This window comes from Mytilus edulis, chromosome 11 (assembly GCF_963676685.1).
Source record: "Mytilus edulis chromosome 11, xbMytEdul2.2, whole genome shotgun sequence".
In the NCBI taxonomy this organism is placed as follows: domain Eukaryota; kingdom Metazoa; phylum Mollusca; class Bivalvia; order Mytilida; family Mytilidae; genus Mytilus; species Mytilus edulis.
Genome location: NC_092354.1, coordinates 65,265,738 through 65,288,488, shown reverse-complemented (window position 1 = coordinate 65,288,488; position 22,751 = coordinate 65,265,738). Strand labels below are relative to the sequence as shown.

At 38.4% G+C, this 22,751-nt stretch overlaps 49 non-coding genes across 49 annotated transcripts; 33 read left to right on the top strand and 16 right to left on the bottom strand.

The window, feature by feature from the left end:
• Positions 1 to 189: 189 nt before the first annotated feature.
• Trnay-gua (transfer RNA tyrosine (anticodon GUA)) lies at positions 190 to 281 on the top strand. Its single transcript is given in 2 exon segments — positions 190 to 226; positions 246 to 281. It is a non-coding gene; the product is annotated as a tRNA-Tyr (tRNA).
• A 297-nt stretch (positions 282 to 578) lies between these two features.
• Trnaa-agc (transfer RNA alanine (anticodon AGC)) lies at positions 579 to 651 on the top strand. Its single transcript has one exon. It is a non-coding gene; the product is annotated as a tRNA-Ala (tRNA).
• Positions 652 to 1,180: 529 nt separating this feature from the next.
• Positions 1,181 to 1,252, bottom strand: Trnad-guc (transfer RNA aspartic acid (anticodon GUC)). The gene has a single exon. It is a non-coding gene; the product is annotated as a tRNA-Asp (tRNA).
• A 307-nt stretch (positions 1,253 to 1,559) lies between these two features.
• Positions 1,560 to 1,651, top strand: Trnay-gua (transfer RNA tyrosine (anticodon GUA)). Its single transcript is given in 2 exon segments — positions 1,560 to 1,596; positions 1,616 to 1,651. It is a non-coding gene; the product is annotated as a tRNA-Tyr (tRNA).
• A 297-nt stretch (positions 1,652 to 1,948) lies between these two features.
• Positions 1,949 to 2,021, top strand: Trnaa-agc (transfer RNA alanine (anticodon AGC)). Its single transcript has one exon. It is a non-coding gene; the product is annotated as a tRNA-Ala (tRNA).
• Positions 2,022 to 2,549: 528 nt separating this feature from the next.
• On the bottom strand, positions 2,550 to 2,621 carry Trnad-guc (transfer RNA aspartic acid (anticodon GUC)). The gene has a single exon. It is a non-coding gene; the product is annotated as a tRNA-Asp (tRNA).
• A 307-nt stretch (positions 2,622 to 2,928) lies between these two features.
• Trnay-gua (transfer RNA tyrosine (anticodon GUA)) lies at positions 2,929 to 3,020 on the top strand. Its single transcript is given in 2 exon segments — positions 2,929 to 2,965; positions 2,985 to 3,020. It is a non-coding gene; the product is annotated as a tRNA-Tyr (tRNA).
• An 898-nt stretch (positions 3,021 to 3,918) lies between these two features.
• Trnad-guc (transfer RNA aspartic acid (anticodon GUC)) lies at positions 3,919 to 3,990 on the bottom strand. Its single transcript has one exon. It is a non-coding gene; the product is annotated as a tRNA-Asp (tRNA).
• Positions 3,991 to 4,297: 307 nt separating this feature from the next.
• Positions 4,298 to 4,389, top strand: Trnay-gua (transfer RNA tyrosine (anticodon GUA)). The gene is given in 2 exon segments: positions 4,298 to 4,334; positions 4,354 to 4,389. It is a non-coding gene; the product is annotated as a tRNA-Tyr (tRNA).
• A 297-nt stretch (positions 4,390 to 4,686) lies between these two features.
• Positions 4,687 to 4,759, top strand: Trnaa-agc (transfer RNA alanine (anticodon AGC)). The gene has a single exon. It is a non-coding gene; the product is annotated as a tRNA-Ala (tRNA).
• A 529-nt stretch (positions 4,760 to 5,288) lies between these two features.
• Trnad-guc (transfer RNA aspartic acid (anticodon GUC)) lies at positions 5,289 to 5,360 on the bottom strand. Its single transcript has one exon. It is a non-coding gene; the product is annotated as a tRNA-Asp (tRNA).
• A 307-nt stretch (positions 5,361 to 5,667) lies between these two features.
• On the top strand, positions 5,668 to 5,759 carry Trnay-gua (transfer RNA tyrosine (anticodon GUA)). Its single transcript is given in 2 exon segments — positions 5,668 to 5,704; positions 5,724 to 5,759. It is a non-coding gene; the product is annotated as a tRNA-Tyr (tRNA).
• Positions 5,760 to 6,056: 297 nt separating this feature from the next.
• Positions 6,057 to 6,129, top strand: Trnaa-agc (transfer RNA alanine (anticodon AGC)). The gene has a single exon. It is a non-coding gene; the product is annotated as a tRNA-Ala (tRNA).
• Positions 6,130 to 6,658: 529 nt separating this feature from the next.
• Trnad-guc (transfer RNA aspartic acid (anticodon GUC)) lies at positions 6,659 to 6,730 on the bottom strand. The gene has a single exon. It is a non-coding gene; the product is annotated as a tRNA-Asp (tRNA).
• A 307-nt stretch (positions 6,731 to 7,037) lies between these two features.
• On the top strand, positions 7,038 to 7,129 carry Trnay-gua (transfer RNA tyrosine (anticodon GUA)). The gene is given in 2 exon segments: positions 7,038 to 7,074; positions 7,094 to 7,129. It is a non-coding gene; the product is annotated as a tRNA-Tyr (tRNA).
• A 297-nt stretch (positions 7,130 to 7,426) lies between these two features.
• Positions 7,427 to 7,499, top strand: Trnaa-agc (transfer RNA alanine (anticodon AGC)). Its single transcript has one exon. It is a non-coding gene; the product is annotated as a tRNA-Ala (tRNA).
• Positions 7,500 to 8,028: 529 nt separating this feature from the next.
• Positions 8,029 to 8,100, bottom strand: Trnad-guc (transfer RNA aspartic acid (anticodon GUC)). The gene has a single exon. It is a non-coding gene; the product is annotated as a tRNA-Asp (tRNA).
• Positions 8,101 to 8,407: 307 nt separating this feature from the next.
• Positions 8,408 to 8,499, top strand: Trnay-gua (transfer RNA tyrosine (anticodon GUA)). Its single transcript is given in 2 exon segments — positions 8,408 to 8,444; positions 8,464 to 8,499. It is a non-coding gene; the product is annotated as a tRNA-Tyr (tRNA).
• Positions 8,500 to 8,796: 297 nt separating this feature from the next.
• Positions 8,797 to 8,869, top strand: Trnaa-agc (transfer RNA alanine (anticodon AGC)). Its single transcript has one exon. It is a non-coding gene; the product is annotated as a tRNA-Ala (tRNA).
• Positions 8,870 to 9,398: 529 nt separating this feature from the next.
• Positions 9,399 to 9,470, bottom strand: Trnad-guc (transfer RNA aspartic acid (anticodon GUC)). The gene has a single exon. It is a non-coding gene; the product is annotated as a tRNA-Asp (tRNA).
• Positions 9,471 to 9,777: 307 nt separating this feature from the next.
• Trnay-gua (transfer RNA tyrosine (anticodon GUA)) lies at positions 9,778 to 9,869 on the top strand. The gene is given in 2 exon segments: positions 9,778 to 9,814; positions 9,834 to 9,869. It is a non-coding gene; the product is annotated as a tRNA-Tyr (tRNA).
• A 297-nt stretch (positions 9,870 to 10,166) lies between these two features.
• Positions 10,167 to 10,239, top strand: Trnaa-agc (transfer RNA alanine (anticodon AGC)). Its single transcript has one exon. It is a non-coding gene; the product is annotated as a tRNA-Ala (tRNA).
• Positions 10,240 to 10,768: 529 nt separating this feature from the next.
• Positions 10,769 to 10,840, bottom strand: Trnad-guc (transfer RNA aspartic acid (anticodon GUC)). The gene has a single exon. It is a non-coding gene; the product is annotated as a tRNA-Asp (tRNA).
• A 307-nt stretch (positions 10,841 to 11,147) lies between these two features.
• On the top strand, positions 11,148 to 11,239 carry Trnay-gua (transfer RNA tyrosine (anticodon GUA)). Its single transcript is given in 2 exon segments — positions 11,148 to 11,184; positions 11,204 to 11,239. It is a non-coding gene; the product is annotated as a tRNA-Tyr (tRNA).
• A 297-nt stretch (positions 11,240 to 11,536) lies between these two features.
• Trnaa-agc (transfer RNA alanine (anticodon AGC)) lies at positions 11,537 to 11,609 on the top strand. The gene has a single exon. It is a non-coding gene; the product is annotated as a tRNA-Ala (tRNA).
• A 529-nt stretch (positions 11,610 to 12,138) lies between these two features.
• On the bottom strand, positions 12,139 to 12,210 carry Trnad-guc (transfer RNA aspartic acid (anticodon GUC)). Its single transcript has one exon. It is a non-coding gene; the product is annotated as a tRNA-Asp (tRNA).
• A 307-nt stretch (positions 12,211 to 12,517) lies between these two features.
• On the top strand, positions 12,518 to 12,609 carry Trnay-gua (transfer RNA tyrosine (anticodon GUA)). The gene is given in 2 exon segments: positions 12,518 to 12,554; positions 12,574 to 12,609. It is a non-coding gene; the product is annotated as a tRNA-Tyr (tRNA).
• Positions 12,610 to 12,906: 297 nt separating this feature from the next.
• Positions 12,907 to 12,979, top strand: Trnaa-agc (transfer RNA alanine (anticodon AGC)). The gene has a single exon. It is a non-coding gene; the product is annotated as a tRNA-Ala (tRNA).
• Positions 12,980 to 13,508: 529 nt separating this feature from the next.
• Trnad-guc (transfer RNA aspartic acid (anticodon GUC)) lies at positions 13,509 to 13,580 on the bottom strand. Its single transcript has one exon. It is a non-coding gene; the product is annotated as a tRNA-Asp (tRNA).
• A 307-nt stretch (positions 13,581 to 13,887) lies between these two features.
• On the top strand, positions 13,888 to 13,979 carry Trnay-gua (transfer RNA tyrosine (anticodon GUA)). Its single transcript is given in 2 exon segments — positions 13,888 to 13,924; positions 13,944 to 13,979. It is a non-coding gene; the product is annotated as a tRNA-Tyr (tRNA).
• A 297-nt stretch (positions 13,980 to 14,276) lies between these two features.
• On the top strand, positions 14,277 to 14,349 carry Trnaa-agc (transfer RNA alanine (anticodon AGC)). Its single transcript has one exon. It is a non-coding gene; the product is annotated as a tRNA-Ala (tRNA).
• Positions 14,350 to 14,878: 529 nt separating this feature from the next.
• Positions 14,879 to 14,950, bottom strand: Trnad-guc (transfer RNA aspartic acid (anticodon GUC)). The gene has a single exon. It is a non-coding gene; the product is annotated as a tRNA-Asp (tRNA).
• A 307-nt stretch (positions 14,951 to 15,257) lies between these two features.
• Trnay-gua (transfer RNA tyrosine (anticodon GUA)) lies at positions 15,258 to 15,349 on the top strand. The gene is given in 2 exon segments: positions 15,258 to 15,294; positions 15,314 to 15,349. It is a non-coding gene; the product is annotated as a tRNA-Tyr (tRNA).
• A 297-nt stretch (positions 15,350 to 15,646) lies between these two features.
• Trnaa-agc (transfer RNA alanine (anticodon AGC)) lies at positions 15,647 to 15,719 on the top strand. The gene has a single exon. It is a non-coding gene; the product is annotated as a tRNA-Ala (tRNA).
• A 529-nt stretch (positions 15,720 to 16,248) lies between these two features.
• Trnad-guc (transfer RNA aspartic acid (anticodon GUC)) lies at positions 16,249 to 16,320 on the bottom strand. Its single transcript has one exon. It is a non-coding gene; the product is annotated as a tRNA-Asp (tRNA).
• Positions 16,321 to 16,627: 307 nt separating this feature from the next.
• On the top strand, positions 16,628 to 16,719 carry Trnay-gua (transfer RNA tyrosine (anticodon GUA)). The gene is given in 2 exon segments: positions 16,628 to 16,664; positions 16,684 to 16,719. It is a non-coding gene; the product is annotated as a tRNA-Tyr (tRNA).
• A 297-nt stretch (positions 16,720 to 17,016) lies between these two features.
• On the top strand, positions 17,017 to 17,089 carry Trnaa-agc (transfer RNA alanine (anticodon AGC)). The gene has a single exon. It is a non-coding gene; the product is annotated as a tRNA-Ala (tRNA).
• Positions 17,090 to 17,618: 529 nt separating this feature from the next.
• Positions 17,619 to 17,690, bottom strand: Trnad-guc (transfer RNA aspartic acid (anticodon GUC)). The gene has a single exon. It is a non-coding gene; the product is annotated as a tRNA-Asp (tRNA).
• Positions 17,691 to 17,997: 307 nt separating this feature from the next.
• On the top strand, positions 17,998 to 18,089 carry Trnay-gua (transfer RNA tyrosine (anticodon GUA)). Its single transcript is given in 2 exon segments — positions 17,998 to 18,034; positions 18,054 to 18,089. It is a non-coding gene; the product is annotated as a tRNA-Tyr (tRNA).
• Positions 18,090 to 18,386: 297 nt separating this feature from the next.
• Trnaa-agc (transfer RNA alanine (anticodon AGC)) lies at positions 18,387 to 18,459 on the top strand. Its single transcript has one exon. It is a non-coding gene; the product is annotated as a tRNA-Ala (tRNA).
• Positions 18,460 to 18,988: 529 nt separating this feature from the next.
• Positions 18,989 to 19,060, bottom strand: Trnad-guc (transfer RNA aspartic acid (anticodon GUC)). The gene has a single exon. It is a non-coding gene; the product is annotated as a tRNA-Asp (tRNA).
• Positions 19,061 to 19,367: 307 nt separating this feature from the next.
• On the top strand, positions 19,368 to 19,459 carry Trnay-gua (transfer RNA tyrosine (anticodon GUA)). Its single transcript is given in 2 exon segments — positions 19,368 to 19,404; positions 19,424 to 19,459. It is a non-coding gene; the product is annotated as a tRNA-Tyr (tRNA).
• A 297-nt stretch (positions 19,460 to 19,756) lies between these two features.
• Positions 19,757 to 19,829, top strand: Trnaa-agc (transfer RNA alanine (anticodon AGC)). Its single transcript has one exon. It is a non-coding gene; the product is annotated as a tRNA-Ala (tRNA).
• A 529-nt stretch (positions 19,830 to 20,358) lies between these two features.
• Positions 20,359 to 20,430, bottom strand: Trnad-guc (transfer RNA aspartic acid (anticodon GUC)). The gene has a single exon. It is a non-coding gene; the product is annotated as a tRNA-Asp (tRNA).
• A 307-nt stretch (positions 20,431 to 20,737) lies between these two features.
• Trnay-gua (transfer RNA tyrosine (anticodon GUA)) lies at positions 20,738 to 20,829 on the top strand. Its single transcript is given in 2 exon segments — positions 20,738 to 20,774; positions 20,794 to 20,829. It is a non-coding gene; the product is annotated as a tRNA-Tyr (tRNA).
• Positions 20,830 to 21,126: 297 nt separating this feature from the next.
• On the top strand, positions 21,127 to 21,199 carry Trnaa-agc (transfer RNA alanine (anticodon AGC)). Its single transcript has one exon. It is a non-coding gene; the product is annotated as a tRNA-Ala (tRNA).
• A 529-nt stretch (positions 21,200 to 21,728) lies between these two features.
• Positions 21,729 to 21,800, bottom strand: Trnad-guc (transfer RNA aspartic acid (anticodon GUC)). The gene has a single exon. It is a non-coding gene; the product is annotated as a tRNA-Asp (tRNA).
• Positions 21,801 to 22,107: 307 nt separating this feature from the next.
• On the top strand, positions 22,108 to 22,199 carry Trnay-gua (transfer RNA tyrosine (anticodon GUA)). Its single transcript is given in 2 exon segments — positions 22,108 to 22,144; positions 22,164 to 22,199. It is a non-coding gene; the product is annotated as a tRNA-Tyr (tRNA).
• A 297-nt stretch (positions 22,200 to 22,496) lies between these two features.
• Positions 22,497 to 22,569, top strand: Trnaa-agc (transfer RNA alanine (anticodon AGC)). The gene has a single exon. It is a non-coding gene; the product is annotated as a tRNA-Ala (tRNA).
• Positions 22,570 to 22,751: the final 182 nt, after the last annotated feature.

Here is a 22,751-nt window from a genome sequence, read left to right as displayed (position 1 = left end):
CGATCCGTCATTCTACTTACTTGTTTTCTCTGCTACTCTTGCTAATTGGAATATCTTAATGAATTATCGCCCCTCCTTCCCCTAATATACGTTTTAGATTCAATTGATGGCGCTTTTTTGTTTTTATTACTAAATGTACAATACATCCAAATACGTATAAATCATCAATTTAACCATTTGTATACAGACCCCGTGATAGCTCAGTTGGTAGAGCGGGAGACTGTAGTGGAATAAGAAAATCTGACATCTCTAGGTCGGTGGTTCGACTCCGCCTCACGGGATATTTTTTGGTCCCATTTCACTCTCAAATATTACCATTGTTCAAGGAATTTTAGCGAATGCACATTAGCGGCTTGTTATGCATGTACCACGTTTCAACCTTATTCATTTTGTTTTAACGACCGACCGCCAAAGCAGTTGTAGGCATATCACGTAATTGTGCTAAATATAAATAAATCTTCATTATGTACAAATGTACGTAGCTCTCGAGACTACTTTGAACTGTAGTTAGAACCGATAAAGTGACTGAATGACATCTGTACGCATAAAGGCGTTATTTAATGACATATTACCCAAGAGGGGGACTAGCTCACATGGTAGAGCGCTCGCTTAGCATGCGAGAGGTACCGGGATCGATGCCCGGGTCCTCCATTAATTTTTGAATGTCGCCAATACTCAATTTTTCGGTAGTCTTTGTGCATTGAAAATGAATAGAGTCTGATATGAACGAAATAAGGAAATTGTGTCGATTCGAGTGTATGTCCTGCCCGTACACATGTTACAAGAATCCTTCATTCATTGACACTCTCATGTTTATTTTAATGTGATTAGTTCGACTCGTTCACCACATTCGGGATGTATTATAATAATGAGTAAATAATCTGTCATAAAGGATTAATGATGCAGTACTAGTGATAGTCAGGTTTAGTTTATCTTTGCGTCTTTTTTCAAAAATATGTTCATGAATGCTAAAAAGTAGACACATTTAAAGGTTGGGAACGTGTTCAAAACTTAACTGGTCTTCTGATGACATGAACTGGAGATGCTACGGCATAAACAATATGACAGTTGGATTGGTTTCAAACCCTTACACAGGTATTATCCACTGTTACTATATATAGCGGTCAAATTGACAATTAAAGAATGAAAATCCAAATTAAGCCAAGTAAAAAATAATGTCCTCCCCGGCGGGGAATCGAACCCCGGTCTCCCGCGTGACAGGCGGGGATACTAACCACTATACTACCGAGGACTTATTAACGTCCATCATTTTTAGGTACTTAACGCTCACTGCTATCTTGTTAATATATTGAACGCATCCGCAAAATTCATAGTATTGATTGCTGTAGGCGATATATGTTAAGCGCAACCGATCCGTCATTCTACTTACTTGTTTTCTCTGCTACTCTTGCTAATTGGAATATCTTAATGAATTATCGCCCCTCCTTCCCCTAATATACGTTTTAGATTCAATTGATGGCGCTTTTTTGTTTTTATTACTAAATGTACAATACATCCAAATACGTATAAATCATCAATTTAACCATTTGTATACAGACCCCGTGATAGCTCAGTTGGTAGAGCGGGAGACTGTAGTGGAATAAGAAAATCTGACATCTCTAGGTCGGTGGTTCGACTCCGCCTCACGGGATATTTTTTGGTCCCATTTCACTCTCAAATATTACCATTGTTCAAGGAATTTTAGCGAATGCACATTAGCGGCTTGTTATGCATGTACCACGTTTCAACCTTATTCATTTTGTTTTAACGACCGACCGCCAAAGCAGTTGTAGGCATATCACGTAATTGTGCTAAATATAAATAAATCTTCATTATGTACAAATGTACGTAGCTCTCGAGACTACTTTGAACTGTAGTTAGAACCGATAAAGTGACTGAATGACATCTGTACGCATAAAGGCGTTATTTAATGACATATTACCCAAGAGGGGGACTAGCTCACATGGTAGAGCGCTCGCTTAGCATGCGAGAGGTACCGGGATCGATGCCCGGGTCCTCCATTAATTTTTGAATGTCGCCAATACTCAATTTTTCGGTAGTCTTTGTGCATTGAAAATGAATAGAGTCTGATATGAACGAAATAAGGAAATTGTGTCGATTCGAGTGTATGTCCTGCCCGTACACATGTTACAAGAATCCTTCATTCATTGACACTCTCATGTTTATTTTAATGTGATTAGTTCGACTCGTTCACCACATTCGGGATGTATTATAATAATGAGTAAATAATCTGTCATAAAGGATTAATGATGCAGTACTAGTGATAGTCAGGTTTAGTTTATCTTTGCGTCTTTTTCAAAAATATGTTCATGAATGCTAAAAAGTAGACACATTTAAAGGTTGGGAACGTGTTCAAAACTTAACTGGTCTTCTGATGACATGAACTGGAGATGCTACGGCATAAACAATATGACAGTTGGATTGGTTTCAAACCCTTACACAGGTATTATCCACTGTTACTATATATAGCGGTCAAATTGACAATTAAAGAATGAAAATCCAAATTAAGCCAAGTAAAAAATAATGTCCTCCCCGGCGGGGAATCGAACCCCGGTCTCCCGCGTGACAGGCGGGGATACTAACCACTATACTACCGAGGACTTATTAACGTCCATCATTTTTAGGTACTTAACGCTCACTGCTATCTTGTTAATATATTGAACGCATCCGCAAAATTCATAGTATTGATTGCTGTAGGCGATATATGTTAAGCGCAACCGATCCGTCATTCTACTTACTTGTTTTCTCTGCTACTCTTGCTAATTGGAATATCTTAATGAATTATCGCCCCTCCTTCCCCTAATATACGTTTTAGATTCAATTGATGGCGCTTTTTTGTTTTTATTACTAAATGTACAATACATCCAAATACGTATAAATCATCAATTTAACCATTTGTATACAGACCCCGTGATAGCTCAGTTGGTAGAGCGGGAGACTGTAGTGGAATAAGAAAATCTGACATCTCTAGGTCGGTGGTTCGACTCCGCCTCACGGGATATTTTTTGGTCCCATTTCACTCTCAAATATTACCATTGTTCAAGGAATTTTAGCGAATGCACATTAGCGGCTTGTTATGCATGTACCACGTTTCAACCTTATTCATTTTGTTTTAACGACCGACCGCCAAAGCAGTTGTAGGCATATCACGTAATTGTGCTAAATATAAATAAATCTTCATTATGTACAAATGTACGTAGCTCTCGAGACTACTTTGAACTGTAGTTAGAACCGATAAAGTGACTGAATGACATCTGTACGCATAAAGGCGTTATTTAATGACATATTACCCAAGAGGGGGACTAGCTCACATGGTAGAGCGCTCGCTTAGCATGCGAGAGGTACCGGGATCGATGCCCGGTCCTCCATTAATTTTTGAATGTCGCCAATACTCAATTTTTCGGTAGTCTTTGTGCATTGAAAATGAATAGAGTCTGATATGAACGAAATAAGGAAATTGTGTCGATTCGAGTGTATGTCCTGCCCGTACACATGTTACAAGAATCCTTCATTCATTGACACTCTCATGTTTATTTTAATGTGATTAGTTCGACTCGTTCACCACATTCGGGATGTATTATAATAATGAGTAAATAATCTGTCATAAAGGATTAATGATGCAGTACTAGTGATAGTCAGGTTTAGTTTATCTTTGCGTCTTTTTTCAAAAATATGTTCATGAATGCTAAAAAGTAGACACATTTAAAGGTTGGGAACGTGTTCAAAACTTAACTGGTCTTCTGATGACATGAACTGGAGATGCTACGGCATAAACAATATGACAGTTGGATTGGTTTCAAACCCTTACACAGGTATTATCCACTGTTACTATATATAGCGGTCAAATTGACAATTAAAGAATGAAAATCCAAATTAAGCCAAGTAAAAAATAATGTCCTCCCCGGCGGGGAATCGAACCCCGGTCTCCCGCGTGACAGGCGGGGATACTAACCACTATACTACCGAGGACTTATTAACGTCCATCATTTTTAGGTACTTAACGCTCACTGCTATCTTGTTAATATATTGAACGCATCCGCAAAATTCATAGTATTGATTGCTGTAGGCGATATATGTTAAGCGCAACCGATCCGTCATTCTACTTACTTGTTTTCTCTGCTACTCTTGCTAATTGGAATATCTTAATGAATTATCGCCCCTCCTTCCCCTAATATACGTTTTAGATTCAATTGATGGCGCTTTTTTGTTTTTATTACTAAATGTACAATACATCCAAATACGTATAAATCATCAATTTAACCATTTGTATACAGACCCCGTGATAGCTCAGTTGGTAGAGCGGGAGACTGTAGTGGAATAAGAAAATCTGACATCTCTAGGTCGGTGGTTCGACTCCGCCTCACGGGATATTTTTTGGTCCCATTTCACTCTCAAATATTACCATTGTTCAAGGAATTTTAGCGAATGCACATTAGCGGCTTGTTATGCATGTACCACGTTTCAACCTTATTCATTTTGTTTTAACGACCGACCGCCAAAGCAGTTGTAGGCATATCACGTAATTGTGCTAAATATAAATAAATCTTCATTATGTACAAATGTACGTAGCTCTCGAGACTACTTTGAACTGTAGTTAGAACCGATAAAGTGACTGAATGACATCTGTACGCATAAAGGCGTTATTTAATGACATATTACCCAAGAGGGGGACTAGCTCACATGGTAGAGCGCTCGCTTAGCATGCGAGAGGTACCGGGATCGATGCCCGGGTCCTCCATTAATTTTTGAATGTCGCCAATACTCAATTTTTCGGTAGTCTTTGTGCATTGAAAATGAATAGAGTCTGATATGAACGAAATAAGGAAATTGTGTCGATTCGAGTGTATGTCCTGCCCGTACACATGTTACAAGAATCCTTCATTCATTGACACTCTCATGTTTATTTTAATGTGATTAGTTCGACTCGTTCACCACATTCGGGATGTATTATAATAATGAGTAAATAATCTGTCATAAAGGATTAATGATGCAGTACTAGTGATAGTCAGGTTTAGTTTATCTTTGCGTCTTTTTTCAAAAATATGTTCATGAATGCTAAAAAGTAGACACATTTAAAGGTTGGGAACGTGTTCAAAACTTAACTGGTCTTCTGATGACATGAACTGGAGATGCTACGGCATAAACAATATGACAGTTGGATTGGTTTCAAACCCTTACACAGGTATTATCCACTGTTACTATATATAGCGGTCAAATTGACAATTAAAGAATGAAAATCCAAATTAAGCCAAGTAAAAAATAATGTCCTCCCCGGCGGGGAATCGAACCCCGGTCTCCCGCGTGACAGGCGGGGATACTAACCACTATACTACCGAGGACTTATTAACGTCCATCATTTTTAGGTACTTAACGCTCACTGCTATCTTGTTAATATATTGAACGCATCCGCAAAATTCATAGTATTGATTGCTGTAGGCGATATATGTTAAGCGCAACCGATCCGTCATTCTACTTACTTGTTTTCTCTGCTACTCTTGCTAATTGGAATATCTTAATGAATTATCGCCCCTCCTTCCCCTAATATACGTTTTAGATTCAATTGATGGCGCTTTTTTGTTTTTATTACTAAATGTACAATACATCCAAATACGTATAAATCATCAATTTAACCATTTGTATACAGACCCCGTGATAGCTCAGTTGGTAGAGCGGGAGACTGTAGTGGAATAAGAAAATCTGACATCTCTAGGTCGGTGGTTCGACTCCGCCTCACGGGATATTTTTTGGTCCCATTTCACTCTCAAATATTACCATTGTTCAAGGAATTTTAGCGAATGCACATTAGCGGCTTGTTATGCATGTACCACGTTTCAACCTTATTCATTTTGTTTTAACGACCGACCGCCAAAGCAGTTGTAGGCATATCACGTAATTGTGCTAAATATAAATAAATCTTCATTATGTACAAATGTACGTAGCTCTCGAGACTACTTTGAACTGTAGTTAGAACCGATAAAGTGACTGAATGACATCTGTACGCATAAAGGCGTTATTTAATGACATATTACCCAAGAGGGGGACTAGCTCACATGGTAGAGCGCTCGCTTAGCATGCGAGAGGTACCGGGATCGATGCCCGGGTCCTCCATTAATTTTTGAATGTCGCCAATACTCAATTTTTCGGTAGTCTTTGTGCATTGAAAATGAATAGAGTCTGATATGAACGAAATAAGGAAATTGTGTCGATTCGAGTGTATGTCCTGCCCGTACACATGTTACAAGAATCCTTCATTCATTGACACTCTCATGTTTATTTTAATGTGATTAGTTCGACTCGTTCACCACATTCGGGATGTATTATAATAATGAGTAAATAATCTGTCATAAAGGATTAATGATGCAGTACTAGTGATAGTCAGGTTTAGTTTATCTTTGCGTCTTTTTTCAAAAATATGTTCATGAATGCTAAAAAGTAGACACATTTAAAGGTTGGGAACGTGTTCAAAACTTAACTGGTCTTCTGATGACATGAACTGGAGATGCTACGGCATAAACAATATGACAGTTGGATTGGTTTCAAACCCTTACACAGGTATTATCCACTGTTACTATATATAGCGGTCAAATTGACAATTAAAGAATGAAAATCCAAATTAAGCCAAGTAAAAAATAATGTCCTCCCCGGCGGGGAATCGAACCCCGGTCTCCCGCGTGACAGGCGGGGATACTAACCACTATACTACCGAGGACTTATTAACGTCCATCATTTTTAGGTACTTAACGCTCACTGCTATCTTGTTAATATATTGAACGCATCCGCAAAATTCATAGTATTGATTGCTGTAGGCGATATATGTTAAGCGCAACCGATCCGTCATTCTACTTACTTGTTTTCTCTGCTACTCTTGCTAATTGGAATATCTTAATGAATTATCGCCCCTCCTTCCCCTAATATACGTTTTAGATTCAATTGATGGCGCTTTTTTGTTTTTATTACTAAATGTACAATACATCCAAATACGTATAAATCATCAATTTAACCATTTGTATACAGACCCCGTGATAGCTCAGTTGGTAGAGCGGGAGACTGTAGTGGAATAAGAAAATCTGACATCTCTAGGTCGGTGGTTCGACTCCGCCTCACGGGATATTTTTTGGTCCCATTTCACTCTCAAATATTACCATTGTTCAAGGAATTTTAGCGAATGCACATTAGCGGCTTGTTATGCATGTACCACGTTTCAACCTTATTCATTTTGTTTTAACGACCGACCGCCAAAGCAGTTGTAGGCATATCACGTAATTGTGCTAAATATAAATAAATCTTCATTATGTACAAATGTACGTAGCTCTCGAGACTACTTTGAACTGTAGTTAGAACCGATAAAGTGACTGAATGACATCTGTACGCATAAAGGCGTTATTTAATGACATATTACCCAAGAGGGGGACTAGCTCACATGGTAGAGCGCTCGCTTAGCATGCGAGAGGTACCGGGATCGATGCCCGGGTCCTCCATTAATTTTTGAATGTCGCCAATACTCAATTTTTCGGTAGTCTTTGTGCATTGAAAATGAATAGAGTCTGATATGAACGAAATAAGGAAATTGTGTCGATTCGAGTGTATGTCCTGCCCGTACACATGTTACAAGAATCCTTCATTCATTGACACTCTCATGTTTATTTTAATGTGATTAGTTCGACTCGTTCACCACATTCGGGATGTATTATAATAATGAGTAAATAATCTGTCATAAAGGATTAATGATGCAGTACTAGTGATAGTCAGGTTTAGTTTATCTTTGCGTCTTTTTTCAAAAATATGTTCATGAATGCTAAAAAGTAGACACATTTAAAGGTTGGGAACGTGTTCAAAACTTAACTGGTCTTCTGATGACATGAACTGGAGATGCTACGGCATAAACAATATGACAGTTGGATTGGTTTCAAACCCTTACACAGGTATTATCCACTGTTACTATATATAGCGGTCAAATTGACAATTAAAGAATGAAAATCCAAATTAAGCCAAGTAAAAAATAATGTCCTCCCCGGCGGGGAATCGAACCCCGGTCTCCCGCGTGACAGGCGGGGATACTAACCACTATACTACCGAGGACTTATTAACGTCCATCATTTTTAGGTACTTAACGCTCACTGCTATCTTGTTAATATATTGAACGCATCCGCAAAATTCATAGTATTGATTGCTGTAGGCGATATATGTTAAGCGCAACCGATCCGTCATTCTACTTACTTGTTTTCTCTGCTACTCTTGCTAATTGGAATATCTTAATGAATTATCGCCCCTCCTTCCCCTAATATACGTTTTAGATTCAATTGATGGCGCTTTTTTGTTTTTATTACTAAATGTACAATACATCCAAATACGTATAAATCATCAATTTAACCATTTGTATACAGACCCCGTGATAGCTCAGTTGGTAGAGCGGGAGACTGTAGTGGAATAAGAAAATCTGACATCTCTAGGTCGGTGGTTCGACTCCGCCTCACGGGATATTTTTTGGTCCCATTTCACTCTCAAATATTACCATTGTTCAAGGAATTTTAGCGAATGCACATTAGCGGCTTGTTATGCATGTACCACGTTTCAACCTTATTCATTTTGTTTTAACGACCGACCGCCAAAGCAGTTGTAGGCATATCACGTAATTGTGCTAAATATAAATAAATCTTCATTATGTACAAATGTACGTAGCTCTCGAGACTACTTTGAACTGTAGTTAGAACCGATAAAGTGACTGAATGACATCTGTACGCATAAAGGCGTTATTTAATGACATATTACCCAAGAGGGGGACTAGCTCACATGGTAGAGCGCTCGCTTAGCATGCGAGAGGTACCGGGATCGATGCCCGGGTCCTCCATTAATTTTTGAATGTCGCCAATACTCAATTTTTCGGTAGTCTTTGTGCATTGAAAATGAATAGAGTCTGATATGAACGAAATAAGGAAATTGTGTCGATTCGAGTGTATGTCCTGCCCGTACACATGTTACAAGAATCCTTCATTCATTGACACTCTCATGTTTATTTTAATGTGATTAGTTCGACTCGTTCACCACATTCGGGATGTATTATAATAATGAGTAAATAATCTGTCATAAAGGATTAATGATGCAGTACTAGTGATAGTCAGGTTTAGTTTATCTTTGCGTCTTTTTTCAAAAATATGTTCATGAATGCTAAAAAGTAGACACATTTAAAGGTTGGGAACGTGTTCAAAACTTAACTGGTCTTCTGATGACATGAACTGGAGATGCTACGGCATAAACAATATGACAGTTGGATTGGTTTCAAACCCTTACACAGGTATTATCCACTGTTACTATATATAGCGGTCAAATTGACAATTAAAGAATGAAAATCCAAATTAAGCCAAGTAAAAAATAATGTCCTCCCCGGCGGGGAATCGAACCCCGGTCTCCCGCGTGACAGGCGGGGATACTAACCACTATACTACCGAGGACTTATTAACGTCCATCATTTTTAGGTACTTAACGCTCACTGCTATCTTGTTAATATATTGAACGCATCCGCAAAATTCATAGTATTGATTGCTGTAGGCGATATATGTTAAGCGCAACCGATCCGTCATTCTACTTACTTGTTTTCTCTGCTACTCTTGCTAATTGGAATATCTTAATGAATTATCGCCCCTCCTTCCCCTAATATACGTTTTAGATTCAATTGATGGCGCTTTTTTGTTTTTATTACTAAATGTACAATACATCCAAATACGTATAAATCATCAATTTAACCATTTGTATACAGACCCCGTGATAGCTCAGTTGGTAGAGCGGGAGACTGTAGTGGAATAAGAAAATCTGACATCTCTAGGTCGGTGGTTCGACTCCGCCTCACGGGATATTTTTTGGTCCCATTTCACTCTCAAATATTACCATTGTTCAAGGAATTTTAGCGAATGCACATTAGCGGCTTGTTATGCATGTACCACGTTTCAACCTTATTCATTTTGTTTTAACGACCGACCGCCAAAGCAGTTGTAGGCATATCACGTAATTGTGCTAAATATAAATAAATCTTCATTATGTACAAATGTACGTAGCTCTCGAGACTACTTTGAACTGTAGTTAGAACCGATAAAGTGACTGAATGACATCTGTACGCATAAAGGCGTTATTTAATGACATATTACCCAAGAGGGGGACTAGCTCACATGGTAGAGCGCTCGCTTAGCATGCGAGAGGTACCGGGATCGATGCCCGGGTCCTCCATTAATTTTTGAATGTCGCCAATACTCAATTTTTCGGTAGTCTTTGTGCATTGAAAATGAATAGAGTCTGATATGAACGAAATAAGGAAATTGTGTCGATTCGAGTGTATGTCCTGCCCGTACACATGTTACAAGAATCCTTCATTCATTGACACTCTCATGTTTATTTTAATGTGATTAGTTCGACTCGTTCACCACATTCGGGATGTATTATAATAATGAGTAAATAATCTGTCATAAAGGATTAATGATGCAGTACTAGTGATAGTCAGGTTTAGTTTATCTTTGCGTCTTTTTTCAAAAATATGTTCATGAATGCTAAAAAGTAGACACATTTAAAGGTTGGGAACGTGTTCAAAACTTAACTGGTCTTCTGATGACATGAACTGGAGATGCTACGGCATAAACAATATGACAGTTGGATTGGTTTCAAACCCTTACACAGGTATTATCCACTGTTACTATATATAGCGGTCAAATTGACAATTAAAGAATGAAAATCCAAATTAAGCCAAGTAAAAAATAATGTCCTCCCCGGCGGGGAATCGAACCCCGGTCTCCCGCGTGACAGGCGGGGATACTAACCACTATACTACCGAGGACTTATTAACGTCCATCATTTTTAGGTACTTAACGCTCACTGCTATCTTGTTAATATATTGAACGCATCCGCAAAATTCATAGTATTGATTGCTGTAGGCGATATATGTTAAGCGCAACCGATCCGTCATTCTACTTACTTGTTTTCTCTGCTACTCTTGCTAATTGGAATATCTTAATGAATTATCGCCCCTCCTTCCCCTAATATACGTTTTAGATTCAATTGATGGCGCTTTTTTGTTTTTATTACTAAATGTACAATACATCCAAATACGTATAAATCATCAATTTAACCATTTGTATACAGACCCCGTGATAGCTCAGTTGGTAGAGCGGGAGACTGTAGTGGAATAAGAAAATCTGACATCTCTAGGTCGGTGGTTCGACTCCGCCTCACGGGATATTTTTTGGTCCCATTTCACTCTCAAATATTACCATTGTTCAAGGAATTTTAGCGAATGCACATTAGCGGCTTGTTATGCATGTACCACGTTTCAACCTTATTCATTTTGTTTTAACGACCGACCGCCAAAGCAGTTGTAGGCATATCACGTAATTGTGCTAAATATAAATAAATCTTCATTATATACAAATGTACGTAGCTCTCGAGACTACTTTGAACTGTAGTTAGAACCGATAAAGTGACTGAATGACATCTGTACGCATAAAGGCGTTATTTAATGACATATTACCCAAGAGGGGGACTAGCTCACATGGTAGAGCGCTCGCTTAGCATGCGAGAGGTACCGGGATCGATGCCCGGGTCCTCCATTAATTTTTGAATGTCGCCAATACTCAATTTTTCGGTAGTCTTTGTGCATTGAAAATGAATAGAGTCTGATATGAACGAAATAAGGAAATTGTGTCGATTCGAGTGTATGTCCTGCCCGTACACATGTTACAAGAATCCTTCATTCATTGACACTCTCATGTTTATTTTAATGTGATTAGTTCGACTCGTTCACCACATTCGGGATGTATTATAATAATGAGTAAATAATCTGTCATAAAGGATTAATGATGCAGTACTAGTGATAGTCAGGTTTAGTTTATCTTTGCGTCTTTTTTCAAAAATATGTTCATGAATGCTAAAAAGTAGACACATTTAAAGGTTGGGAACGTGTTCAAAACTTAACTGGTCTTCTGATGACATGAACTGGAGATGCTACGGCATAAACAATATGACAGTTGGATTGGTTTCAAACCCTTACACAGGTATTATCCACTGTTACTATATATAGCGGTCAAATTGACAATTAAAGAATGAAAATCCAAATTAAGCCAAGTAAAAAATAATGTCCTCCCCGGCGGGGAATCGAACCCCGGTCTCCCGCGTGACAGGCGGGGATACTAACCACTATACTACCGAGGACTTATTAACGTCCATCATTTTTAGGTACTTAACGCTCACTGCTATCTTGTTAATATATTGAACGCATCCGCAAAATTCATAGTATTGATTGCTGTAGGCGATATATGTTAAGCGCAACCGATCCGTCATTCTACTTACTTGTTTTCTCTGCTACTCTTGCTAATTGGAATATCTTAATGAATTATCGCCCCTCCTTCCCCTAATATACGTTTTAGATTCAATTGATGGCGCTTTTTTGTTTTTATTACTAAATGTACAATACATCCAAATACGTATAAATCATCAATTTAACCATTTGTATACAGACCCCGTGATAGCTCAGTTGGTAGAGCGGGAGACTGTAGTGGAATAAGAAAATCTGACATCTCTAGGTCGGTGGTTCGACTCCGCCTCACGGGATATTTTTTGGTCCCATTTCACTCTCAAATATTACCATTGTTCAAGGAATTTTAGCGAATGCACATTAGCGGCTTGTTATGCATGTACCACGTTTCAACCTTATTCATTTTGTTTTAACGACCGACCGCCAAAGCAGTTGTAGGCATATCACGTAATTGTGCTAAATATAAATAAATCTTCATTATGTACAAATGTACGTAGCTCTCGAGACTACTTTGAACTGTAGTTAGAACCGATAAAGTGACTGAATGACATCTGTACGCATAAAGGCGTTATTTAATGACATATTACCCAAGAGGGGGACTAGCTCACATGGTAGAGCGCTCGCTTAGCATGCGAGAGGTACCGGGATCGATGCCCGGGTCCTCCATTAATTTTTGAATGTCGCCAATACTCAATTTTTCGGTAGTCTTTGTGCATTGAAAATGAATAGAGTCTGATATGAACGAAATAAGGAAATTGTGTCGATTCGAGTGTATGTCCTGCCCGTACACATGTTACAAGAATCCTTCATTCATTGACACTCTCATGTTTATTTTAATGTGATTAGTTCGACTCGTTCACCACATTCGGGATGTATTATAATAATGAGTAAATAATCTGTCATAAAGGATTAATGATGCAGTACTAGTGATAGTCAGGTTTAGTTTATCTTTGCGTCTTTTTTCAAAAATATGTTCATGAATGCTAAAAAGTAGACACATTTAAAGGTTGGGAACGTGTTCAAAACTTAACTGGTCTTCTGATGACATGAACTGGAGATGCTACGGCATAAACAATATGACAGTTGGATTGGTTTCAAACCCTTACACAGGTATTATCCACTGTTACTATATATAGCGGTCAAATTGACAATTAAAGAATGAAAATCCAAATTAAGCCAAGTAAAAAATAATGTCCTCCCCGGCGGGGAATCGAACCCCGGTCTCCCGCGTGACAGGCGGGGATACTAACCACTATACTACCGAGGACTTATTAACGTCCATCATTTTTAGGTACTTAACGCTCACTGCTATCTTGTTAATATATTGAACGCATCCGCAAAATTCATAGTATTGATTGCTGTAGGCGATATATGTTAAGCGCAACCGATCCGTCATTCTACTTACTTGTTTTCTCTGCTACTCTTGCTAATTGGAATATCTTAATGAATTATCGCCCCTCCTTCCCCTAATATACGTTTTAGATTCAATTGATGGCGCTTTTTTGTTTTTATTACTAAATGTACAATACATCCAAATACGTATAAATCATCAATTTAACCATTTGTATACAGACCCCGTGATAGCTCAGTTGGTAGAGCGGGAGACTGTAGTGGAATAAGAAAATCTGACATCTCTAGGTCGGTGGTTCGACTCCGCCTCACGGGATATTTTTTGGTCCCATTTCACTCTCAAATATTACCATTGTTCAAGGAATTTTAGCGAATGCACATTAGCGGCTTGTTATGCATGTACCACGTTTCAACCTTATTCATTTTGTTTTAACGACCGACCGCCAAAGCAGTTGTAGGCATATCACGTAATTGTGCTAAATATAAATAAATCTTCATTATGTACAAATGTACGTAGCTCTCGAGACTACTTTGAACTGTAGTTAGAACCGATAAAGTGACTGAATGACATCTGTACGCATAAAGGCGTTATTTAATGACATATTACCCAAGAGGGGGACTAGCTCACATGGTAGAGCGCTCGCTTAGCATGCGAGAGGTACCGGGATCGATGCCCGGGTCCTCCATTAATTTTTGAATGTCGCCAATACTCAATTTTTCGGTAGTCTTTGTGCATTGAAAATGAATAGAGTCTGATATGAACGAAATAAGGAAATTGTGTCGATTCGAGTGTATGTCCTGCCCGTACACATGTTACAAGAATCCTTCATTCATTGACACTCTCATGTTTATTTTAATGTGATTAGTTCGACTCGTTCACCACATTCGGGATGTATTATAATAATGAGTAAATAATCTGTCATAAAGGATTAATGATGCAGTACTAGTGATAGTCAGGTTTAGTTTATCTTTGCGTCTTTTTTCAAAAATATGTTCATGAATGCTAAAAAGTAGACACATTTAAAGGTTGGGAACGTGTTCAAAACTTAACTGGTCTTCTGATGACATGAACTGGAGATGCTACGGCATAAACAATATGACAGTTGGATTGGTTTCAAACCCTTACACAGGTATTATCCACTGTTACTATATATAGCGGTCAAATTGACAATTAAAGAATGAAAATCCAAATTAAGCCAAGTAAAAAATAATGTCCTCCCCGGCGGGGAATCGAACCCCGGTCTCCCGCGTGACAGGCGGGGATACTAACCACTATACTACCGAGGACTTATTAACGTCCATCATTTTTAGGTACTTAACGCTCACTGCTATCTTGTTAATATATTGAACGCATCCGCAAAATTCATAGTATTGATTGCTGTAGGCGATATATGTTAAGCGCAACCGATCCGTCATTCTACTTACTTGTTTTCTCTGCTACTCTTGCTAATTGGAATATCTTAATGAATTATCGCCCCTCCTTCCCCTAATATACGTTTTAGATTCAATTGATGGCGCTTTTTTGTTTTTATTACTAAATGTACAATACATCCAAATACGTATAAATCATCAATTTAACCATTTGTATACAGACCCCGTGATAGCTCAGTTGGTAGAGCGGGAGACTGTAGTGGAATAAGAAAATCTGACATCTCTAGGTCGGTGGTTCGACTCCGCCTCACGGGATATTTTTTGGTCCCATTTCACTCTCAAATATTACCATTGTTCAAGGAATTTTAGCGAATGCACATTAGCGGCTTGTTATGCATGTACCACGTTTCAACCTTATTCATTTTGTTTTAACGACCGACCGCCAAAGCAGTTGTAGGCATATCACGTAATTGTGCTAAATATAAATAAATCTTCATTATGTACAAATGTACGTAGCTCTCGAGACTACTTTGAACTGTAGTTAGAACCGATAAAGTGACTGAATGACATCTGTACGCATAAAGGCGTTATTTAATGACATATTACCCAAGAGGGGGACTAGCTCACATGGTAGAGCGCTCGCTTAGCATGCGAGAGGTACCGGGATCGATGCCCGGGTCCTCCATTAATTTTTGAATGTCGCCAATACTCAATTTTTCGGTAGTCTTTGTGCATTGAAAATGAATAGAGTCTGATATGAACGAAATAAGGAAATTGTGTCGATTCGAGTGTATGTCCTGCCCGTACACATGTTACAAGAATCCTTCATTCATTGACACTCTCATGTTTATTTTAATGTGATTAGTTCGACTCGTTCACCACATTCGGGATGTATTATAATAATGAGTAAATAATCTGTCATAAAGGATTAATGATGCAGTACTAGTGATAGTCAGGTTTAGTTTATCTTTGCGTCTTTTTTCAAAAATATGTTCATGAATGCTAAAAAGTAGACACATTTAAAGGTTGGGAACGTGTTCAAAACTTAACTGGTCTTCTGATGACATGAACTGGAGATGCTACGGCATAAACAATATGACAGTTGGATTGGTTTCAAACCCTTACACAGGTATTATCCACTGTTACTATATATAGCGGTCAAATTGACAATTAAAGAATGAAAATCCAAATTAAGCCAAGTAAAAAATAATGTCCTCCCCGGCGGGGAATCGAACCCCGGTCTCCCGCGTGACAGGCGGGGATACTAACCACTATACTACCGAGGACTTATTAACGTCCATCATTTTTAGGTACTTAACGCTCACTGCTATCTTGTTAATATATTGAACGCATCCGCAAAATTCATAGTATTGATTGCTGTAGGCGATATATGTTAAGCGCAACCGATCCGTCATTCTACTTACTTGTTTTCTCTGCTACTCTTGCTAATTGGAATATCTTAATGAATTATCGCCCCTCCTTCCCCTAATATACGTTTTAGATTCAATTGATGGCGCTTTTTTGTTTTTATTACTAAATGTACAATACATCCAAATACGTATAAATCATCAATTTAACCATTTGTATACAGACCCCGTGATAGCTCAGTTGGTAGAGCGGGAGACTGTAGTGGAATAAGAAAATCTGACATCTCTAGGTCGGTGGTTCGACTCCGCCTCACGGGATATTTTTTGGTCCCATTTCACTCTCAAATATTACCATTGTTCAAGGAATTTTAGCGAATGCACATTAGCGGCTTGTTATGCATGTACCACGTTTCAACCTTATTCATTTTGTTTTAACGACCGACCGCCAAAGCAGTTGTAGGCATATCACGTAATTGTGCTAAATATAAATAAATCTTCATTATGTACAAATGTACGTAGCTCTCGAGACTACTTTGAACTGTAGTTAGAACCGATAAAGTGACTGAATGACATCTGTACGCATAAAGGCGTTATTTAATGACATATTACCCAAGAGGGGGACTAGCTCACATGGTAGAGCGCTCGCTTAGCATGCGAGAGGTACCGGGATCGATGCCCGGGTCCTCCATTAATTTTTGAATGTCGCCAATACTCAATTTTTCGGTAGTCTTTGTGCATTGAAAATGAATAGAGTCTGATATGAACGAAATAAGGAAATTGTGTCGATTCGAGTGTATGTCCTGCCCGTACACATGTTACAAGAATCCTTCATTCATTGACACTCTCATGTTTATTTTAATGTGATTAGTTCGACTCGTTCACCACATTCGGGATGTATTATAATAATGAGTAAATAATCTGTCATAAAGGATTAATGATGCAGTACTAGTGATAGTCAGGTTTAGTTTATCTTTGCGTCTTTTTTCAAAAATATGTTCATGAATGCTAAAAAGTAGACACATTTAAAGGTTGGGAACGTGTTCAAAACTTAACTGGTCTTCTGATGACATGAACTGGAGATGCTACGGCATAAACAATATGACAGTTGGATTGGTTTCAAACCCTTACACAGGTATTATCCACTGTTACTATATATAGCGGTCAAATTGACAATTAAAGAATGAAAATCCAAATTAAGCCAAGTAAAAAATAATGTCCTCCCCGGCGGGGAATCGAACCCCGGTCTCCCGCGTGACAGGCGGGGATACTAACCACTATACTACCGAGGACTTATTAACGTCCATCATTTTTAGGTACTTAACGCTCACTGCTATCTTGTTAATATATTGAACGCATCCGCAAAATTCATAGTATTGATTGCTGTAGGCGATATATGTTAAGCGCAACCGATCCGTCATTCTACTTACTTGTTTTCTCTGCTACTCTTGCTAATTGGAATATCTTAATGAATTATCGCCCCTCCTTCCCCTAATATACGTTTTAGATTCAATTGATGGCGCTTTTTTGTTTTTATTACTAAATGTACAATACATCCAAATACGTATAAATCATCAATTTAACCATTTGTATACAGACCCCGTGATAGCTCAGTTGGTAGAGCGGGAGACTGTAGTGGAATAAGAAAATCTGACATCTCTAGGTCGGTGGTTCGACTCCGCCTCACGGGATATTTTTTGGTCCCATTTCACTCTCAAATATTACCATTGTTCAAGGAATTTTAGCGAATGCACATTAGCGGCTTGTTATGCATGTACCACGTTTCAACCTTATTCATTTTGTTTTAACGACCGACCGCCAAAGCAGTTGTAGGCATATCACGTAATTGTGCTAAATATAAATAAATCTTCATTATGTACAAATGTACGTAGCTCTCGAGACTACTTTGAACTGTAGTTAGAACCGATAAAGTGACTGAATGACATCTGTACGCATAAAGGCGTTATTTAATGACATATTACCCAAGAGGGGGACTAGCTCACATGGTAGAGCGCTCGCTTAGCATGCGAGAGGTACCGGGATCGATGCCCGGGTCCTCCATTAATTTTTGAATGTCGCCAATACTCAATTTTTCGGTAGTCTTTGTGCATTGAAAATGAATAGAGTCTGATATGAACGAAATAAGGAAATTGTGTCGATTCGAGTGTATGTCCTGCCCGTACACATGTTACAAGAATCCTTCATTCATTGACACTCTCATGTTTATTTTAATGTGATTAGTTCGACTCGTTCACCACATTCGGGATGTATTATAATAATGAGTAAATAATCTGTCATAAAGGATTAATGATGCAGTACTAGTGATAGTCAGGTTTAGTTTATCTTTGCGTCTTTTTTCAAAAATATGTTCATGAATGCTAAAAAGTAGACACATTTAAAGGTTGGGAACGTGTTCAAAACTTAACTGGTCTTCTGATGACATGAACTGGAGATGCTACGGCATAAACAATATGACAGTTGGATTGGTTTCAAACCCTTACACAGGTATTATCCACTGTTACTATATATAGCGGTCAAATTGACAATTAAAGAATGAAAATCCAAATTAAGCCAAGTAAAAAATAATGTCCTCCCCGGCGGGGAATCGAACCCCGGTCTCCCGCGTGACAGGCGGGGATACTAACCACTATACTACCGAGGACTTATTAACGTCCATCATTTTTAGGTACTTAACGCTCACTGCTATCTTGTTAATATATTGAACGCATCCGCAAAATTCATAGTATTGATTGCTGTAGGCGATATATGTTAAGCGCAACCGATCCGTCATTCTACTTACTTGTTTTCTCTGCTACTCTTGCTAATTGGAATATCTTAATGAATTATCGCCCCTCCTTCCCCTAATATACGTTTTAGATTCAATTGATGGCGCTTTTTTGTTTTTATTACTAAATGTACAATACATCCAAATACGTATAAATCATCAATTTAACCATTTGTATACAGACCCCGTGATAGCTCAGTTGGTAGAGCGGGAGACTGTAGTGGAATAAGAAAATCTGACATCTCTAGGTCGGTGGTTCGACTCCGCCTCACGGGATATTTTTTGGTCCCATTTCACTCTCAAATATTACCATTGTTCAAGGAATTTTAGCGAATGCACATTAGCGGCTTGTTATGCATGTACCACGTTTCAACCTTATTCATTTTGTTTTAACGACCGACCGCCAAAGCAGTTGTAGGCATATCACGTAATTGTGCTAAATATAAATAAATCTTCATTATGTACAAATGTACGTAGCTCTCGAGACTACTTTGAACTGTAGTTAGAACCGATAAAGTGACTGAATGACATCTGTACGCATAAAGGCGTTATTTAATGACATATTACCCAAGAGGGGGACTAGCTCACATGGTAGAGCGCTCGCTTAGCATGCGAGAGGTACCGGGATCGATGCCCGGGTCCTCCATTAATTTTTGAATGTCGCCAATACTCAATTTTTCGGTAGTCTTTGTGCATTGAAAATGAATAGAGTCTGATATGAACGAAATAAGGAAATTGTGTCGATTCGAGTGTATGTCCTGCCCGTACACATGTTACAAGAATCCTTCATTCATTGACACTCTCATGTTTATTTTAATGTGATTAGTTCGACTCGTTCACCACATTCGGGATGTATTATAATAATGAGTAAATAATCTGTCATAAAGGATTAATGATGCAGTACTAGTGATAGTCAGGTTTAGTTTATCTTTGCGTCTTTTTTCAAAAATATGTTCATGAATGCTAAAAAGTAGACACATTTAAAGGTTGGGAACGTGTTCAAAACTTAACTGGTCTTCTGATGACATGAACTGGAGATGCTACGGCATAAACAATATGACAGTTGGATTGGTTTCAAACCCTTACACAGGTATTATCCACTGTTACTATATATAGCGGTCAAATTGACAATTAAAGAATGAAAATCCAAATTAAGCCAAGTAAAAAATAATGTCCTCCCCGGCGGGGAATCGAACCCCGGTCTCCCGCGTGACAGGCGGGGATACTAACCACTATACTACCGAGGACTTATTAACGTCCATCATTTTTAGGTACTTAACGCTCACTGCTATCTTGTTAATATATTGAACGCATCCGCAAAATTCATAGTATTGATTGCTGTAGGCGATATATGTTAAGCGCAACCGATCCGTCATTCTACTTACTTGTTTTCTCTGCTACTCTTGCTAATTGGAATATCTTAATGAATTATCGCCCCTCCTTCCCCTAATATACGTTTTAGATTCAATTGATGGCGCTTTTTTGTTTTTATTACTAAATGTACAATACATCCAAATACGTATAAATCATCAATTTAACCATTTGTATACAGACCCCGTGATAGCTCAGTTGGTAGAGCGGGAGACTGTAGTGGAATAAGAAAATCTGACATCTCTAGGTCGGTGGTTCGACTCCGCCTCACGGGATATTTTTTGGTCCCATTTCACTCTCAAATATTACCATTGTTCAAGGAATTTTAGCGAATGCACATTAGCGGCTTGTTATGCATGTACCACGTTTCAACCTTATTCATTTTGTTTTAACGACCGACCGCCAAAGCAGTTGTAGGCATATCACGTAATTGTGCTAAATATAAATAAATCTTCATTATGTACAAATGTACGTAGCTCTCGAGACTACTTTGAACTGTAGTTAGAACCGATAAAGTGACTGAATGACATCTGTACGCATAAAGGCGTTATTTAATGACATATTACCCAAGAGGGGGACTAGCTCACATGGTAGAGCGCTCGCTTAGCATGCGAGAGGTACCGGGATCGATGCCCGGGTCCTCCATTAATTTTTGAATGTCGCCAATACTCAATTTTTCGGTAGTCTTTGTGCATTGAAAATGAATAGAGTCTGATATGAACGAAATAAGGAAATTGTGTCGATTCGAGTGTATGTCCTGCCCGTACACATGTTACAAGAATCCTTCATTCATTGACACTCTCATGTTTATTTTAATGTGATTAGTTCGACTCGTTCACCACATTCGGGATGTATTATAATAATGAGTAAATAATCTGTCATAAAGGATTAATGATGCAGTACTAGTGATAGTCAGGTTTAGTTTATCTTTGCGTCTTTTTTCAAAAATATGTTCATGAATGCTAAAAAGTAGACACATTTAAAGGTTGGGAACGTGTTCAAAACTTAACTGGTCTTCTGATGACATGAACTGGAGATGCTACGGCATAAACAATATGACAGTTGGATTGGTTTCAAACCCTTACACAGGTATTATCCACTGTTACTATATATAGCGGTCAAATTGACAATTAAAGAATGAAAATCCAAATTAAGCCAAGTAAAAAATAATGTCCTCCCCGGCGGGGAATCGAACCCCGGTCTCCCGCGTGACAGGCGGGGATACTAACCACTATACTACCGAGGACTTATTAACGTCCATCATTTTTAGGTACTTAACGCTCACTGCTATCTTGTTAATATATTGAACGCATCCGCAAAATTCATAGTATTGATTGCTGTAGGCGATATATGTTAAGCGCAACCGATCCGTCATTCTACTTACTTGTTTTCTCTGCTACTCTTGCTAATTGGAATATCTTAATGAATTATCGCCCCTCCTTCCCCTAATATACGTTTTAGATTCAATTGATGGCGCTTTTTTGTTTTTATTACTAAATGTACAATACATCCAAATACGTATAAATCATCAATTTAACCATTTGTATACAGACCCCGTGATAGCTCAGTTGGTAGAGCGGGAGACTGTAGTGGAATAAGAAAATCTGACATCTCTAGGTCGGTGGTTCGACTCCGCCTCACGGGATATTTTTTGGTCCCATTTCACTCTCAAATATTACCATTGTTCAAGGAATTTTAGCGAATGCACATTAGCGGCTTGTTATGCATGTACCACGTTTCAACCTTATTCATTTTGTTTTAACGACCGACCGCCAAAGCAGTTGTAGGCATATCACGTAATTGTGCTAAATATAAATAAATCTTCATTATGTACAAATGTACGTAGCTCTCGAGACTACTTTGAACTGTAGTTAGAACCGATAAAGTGACTGAATGACATCTGTACGCATAAAGGCGTTATTTAATGACATATTACCCAAGAGGGGGACTAGCTCACATGGTAGAGCGCTCGCTTAGCATGCGAGAGGTACCGGGATCGATGCCCGGGTCCTCCATTAATTTTTGAATGTCGCCAATACTCAATTTTTCGGTAGTCTTTGTGCATTGAAAATGAATAGAGTCTGATATGAACGAAATAAGGAAATTGTGTCGATTCGAGTGTATGTCCTGCCCGTACACATGTTACAAGAATCCTTCATTCATTGACACTCTCATGTTTATTTTAATGTGATTAGTT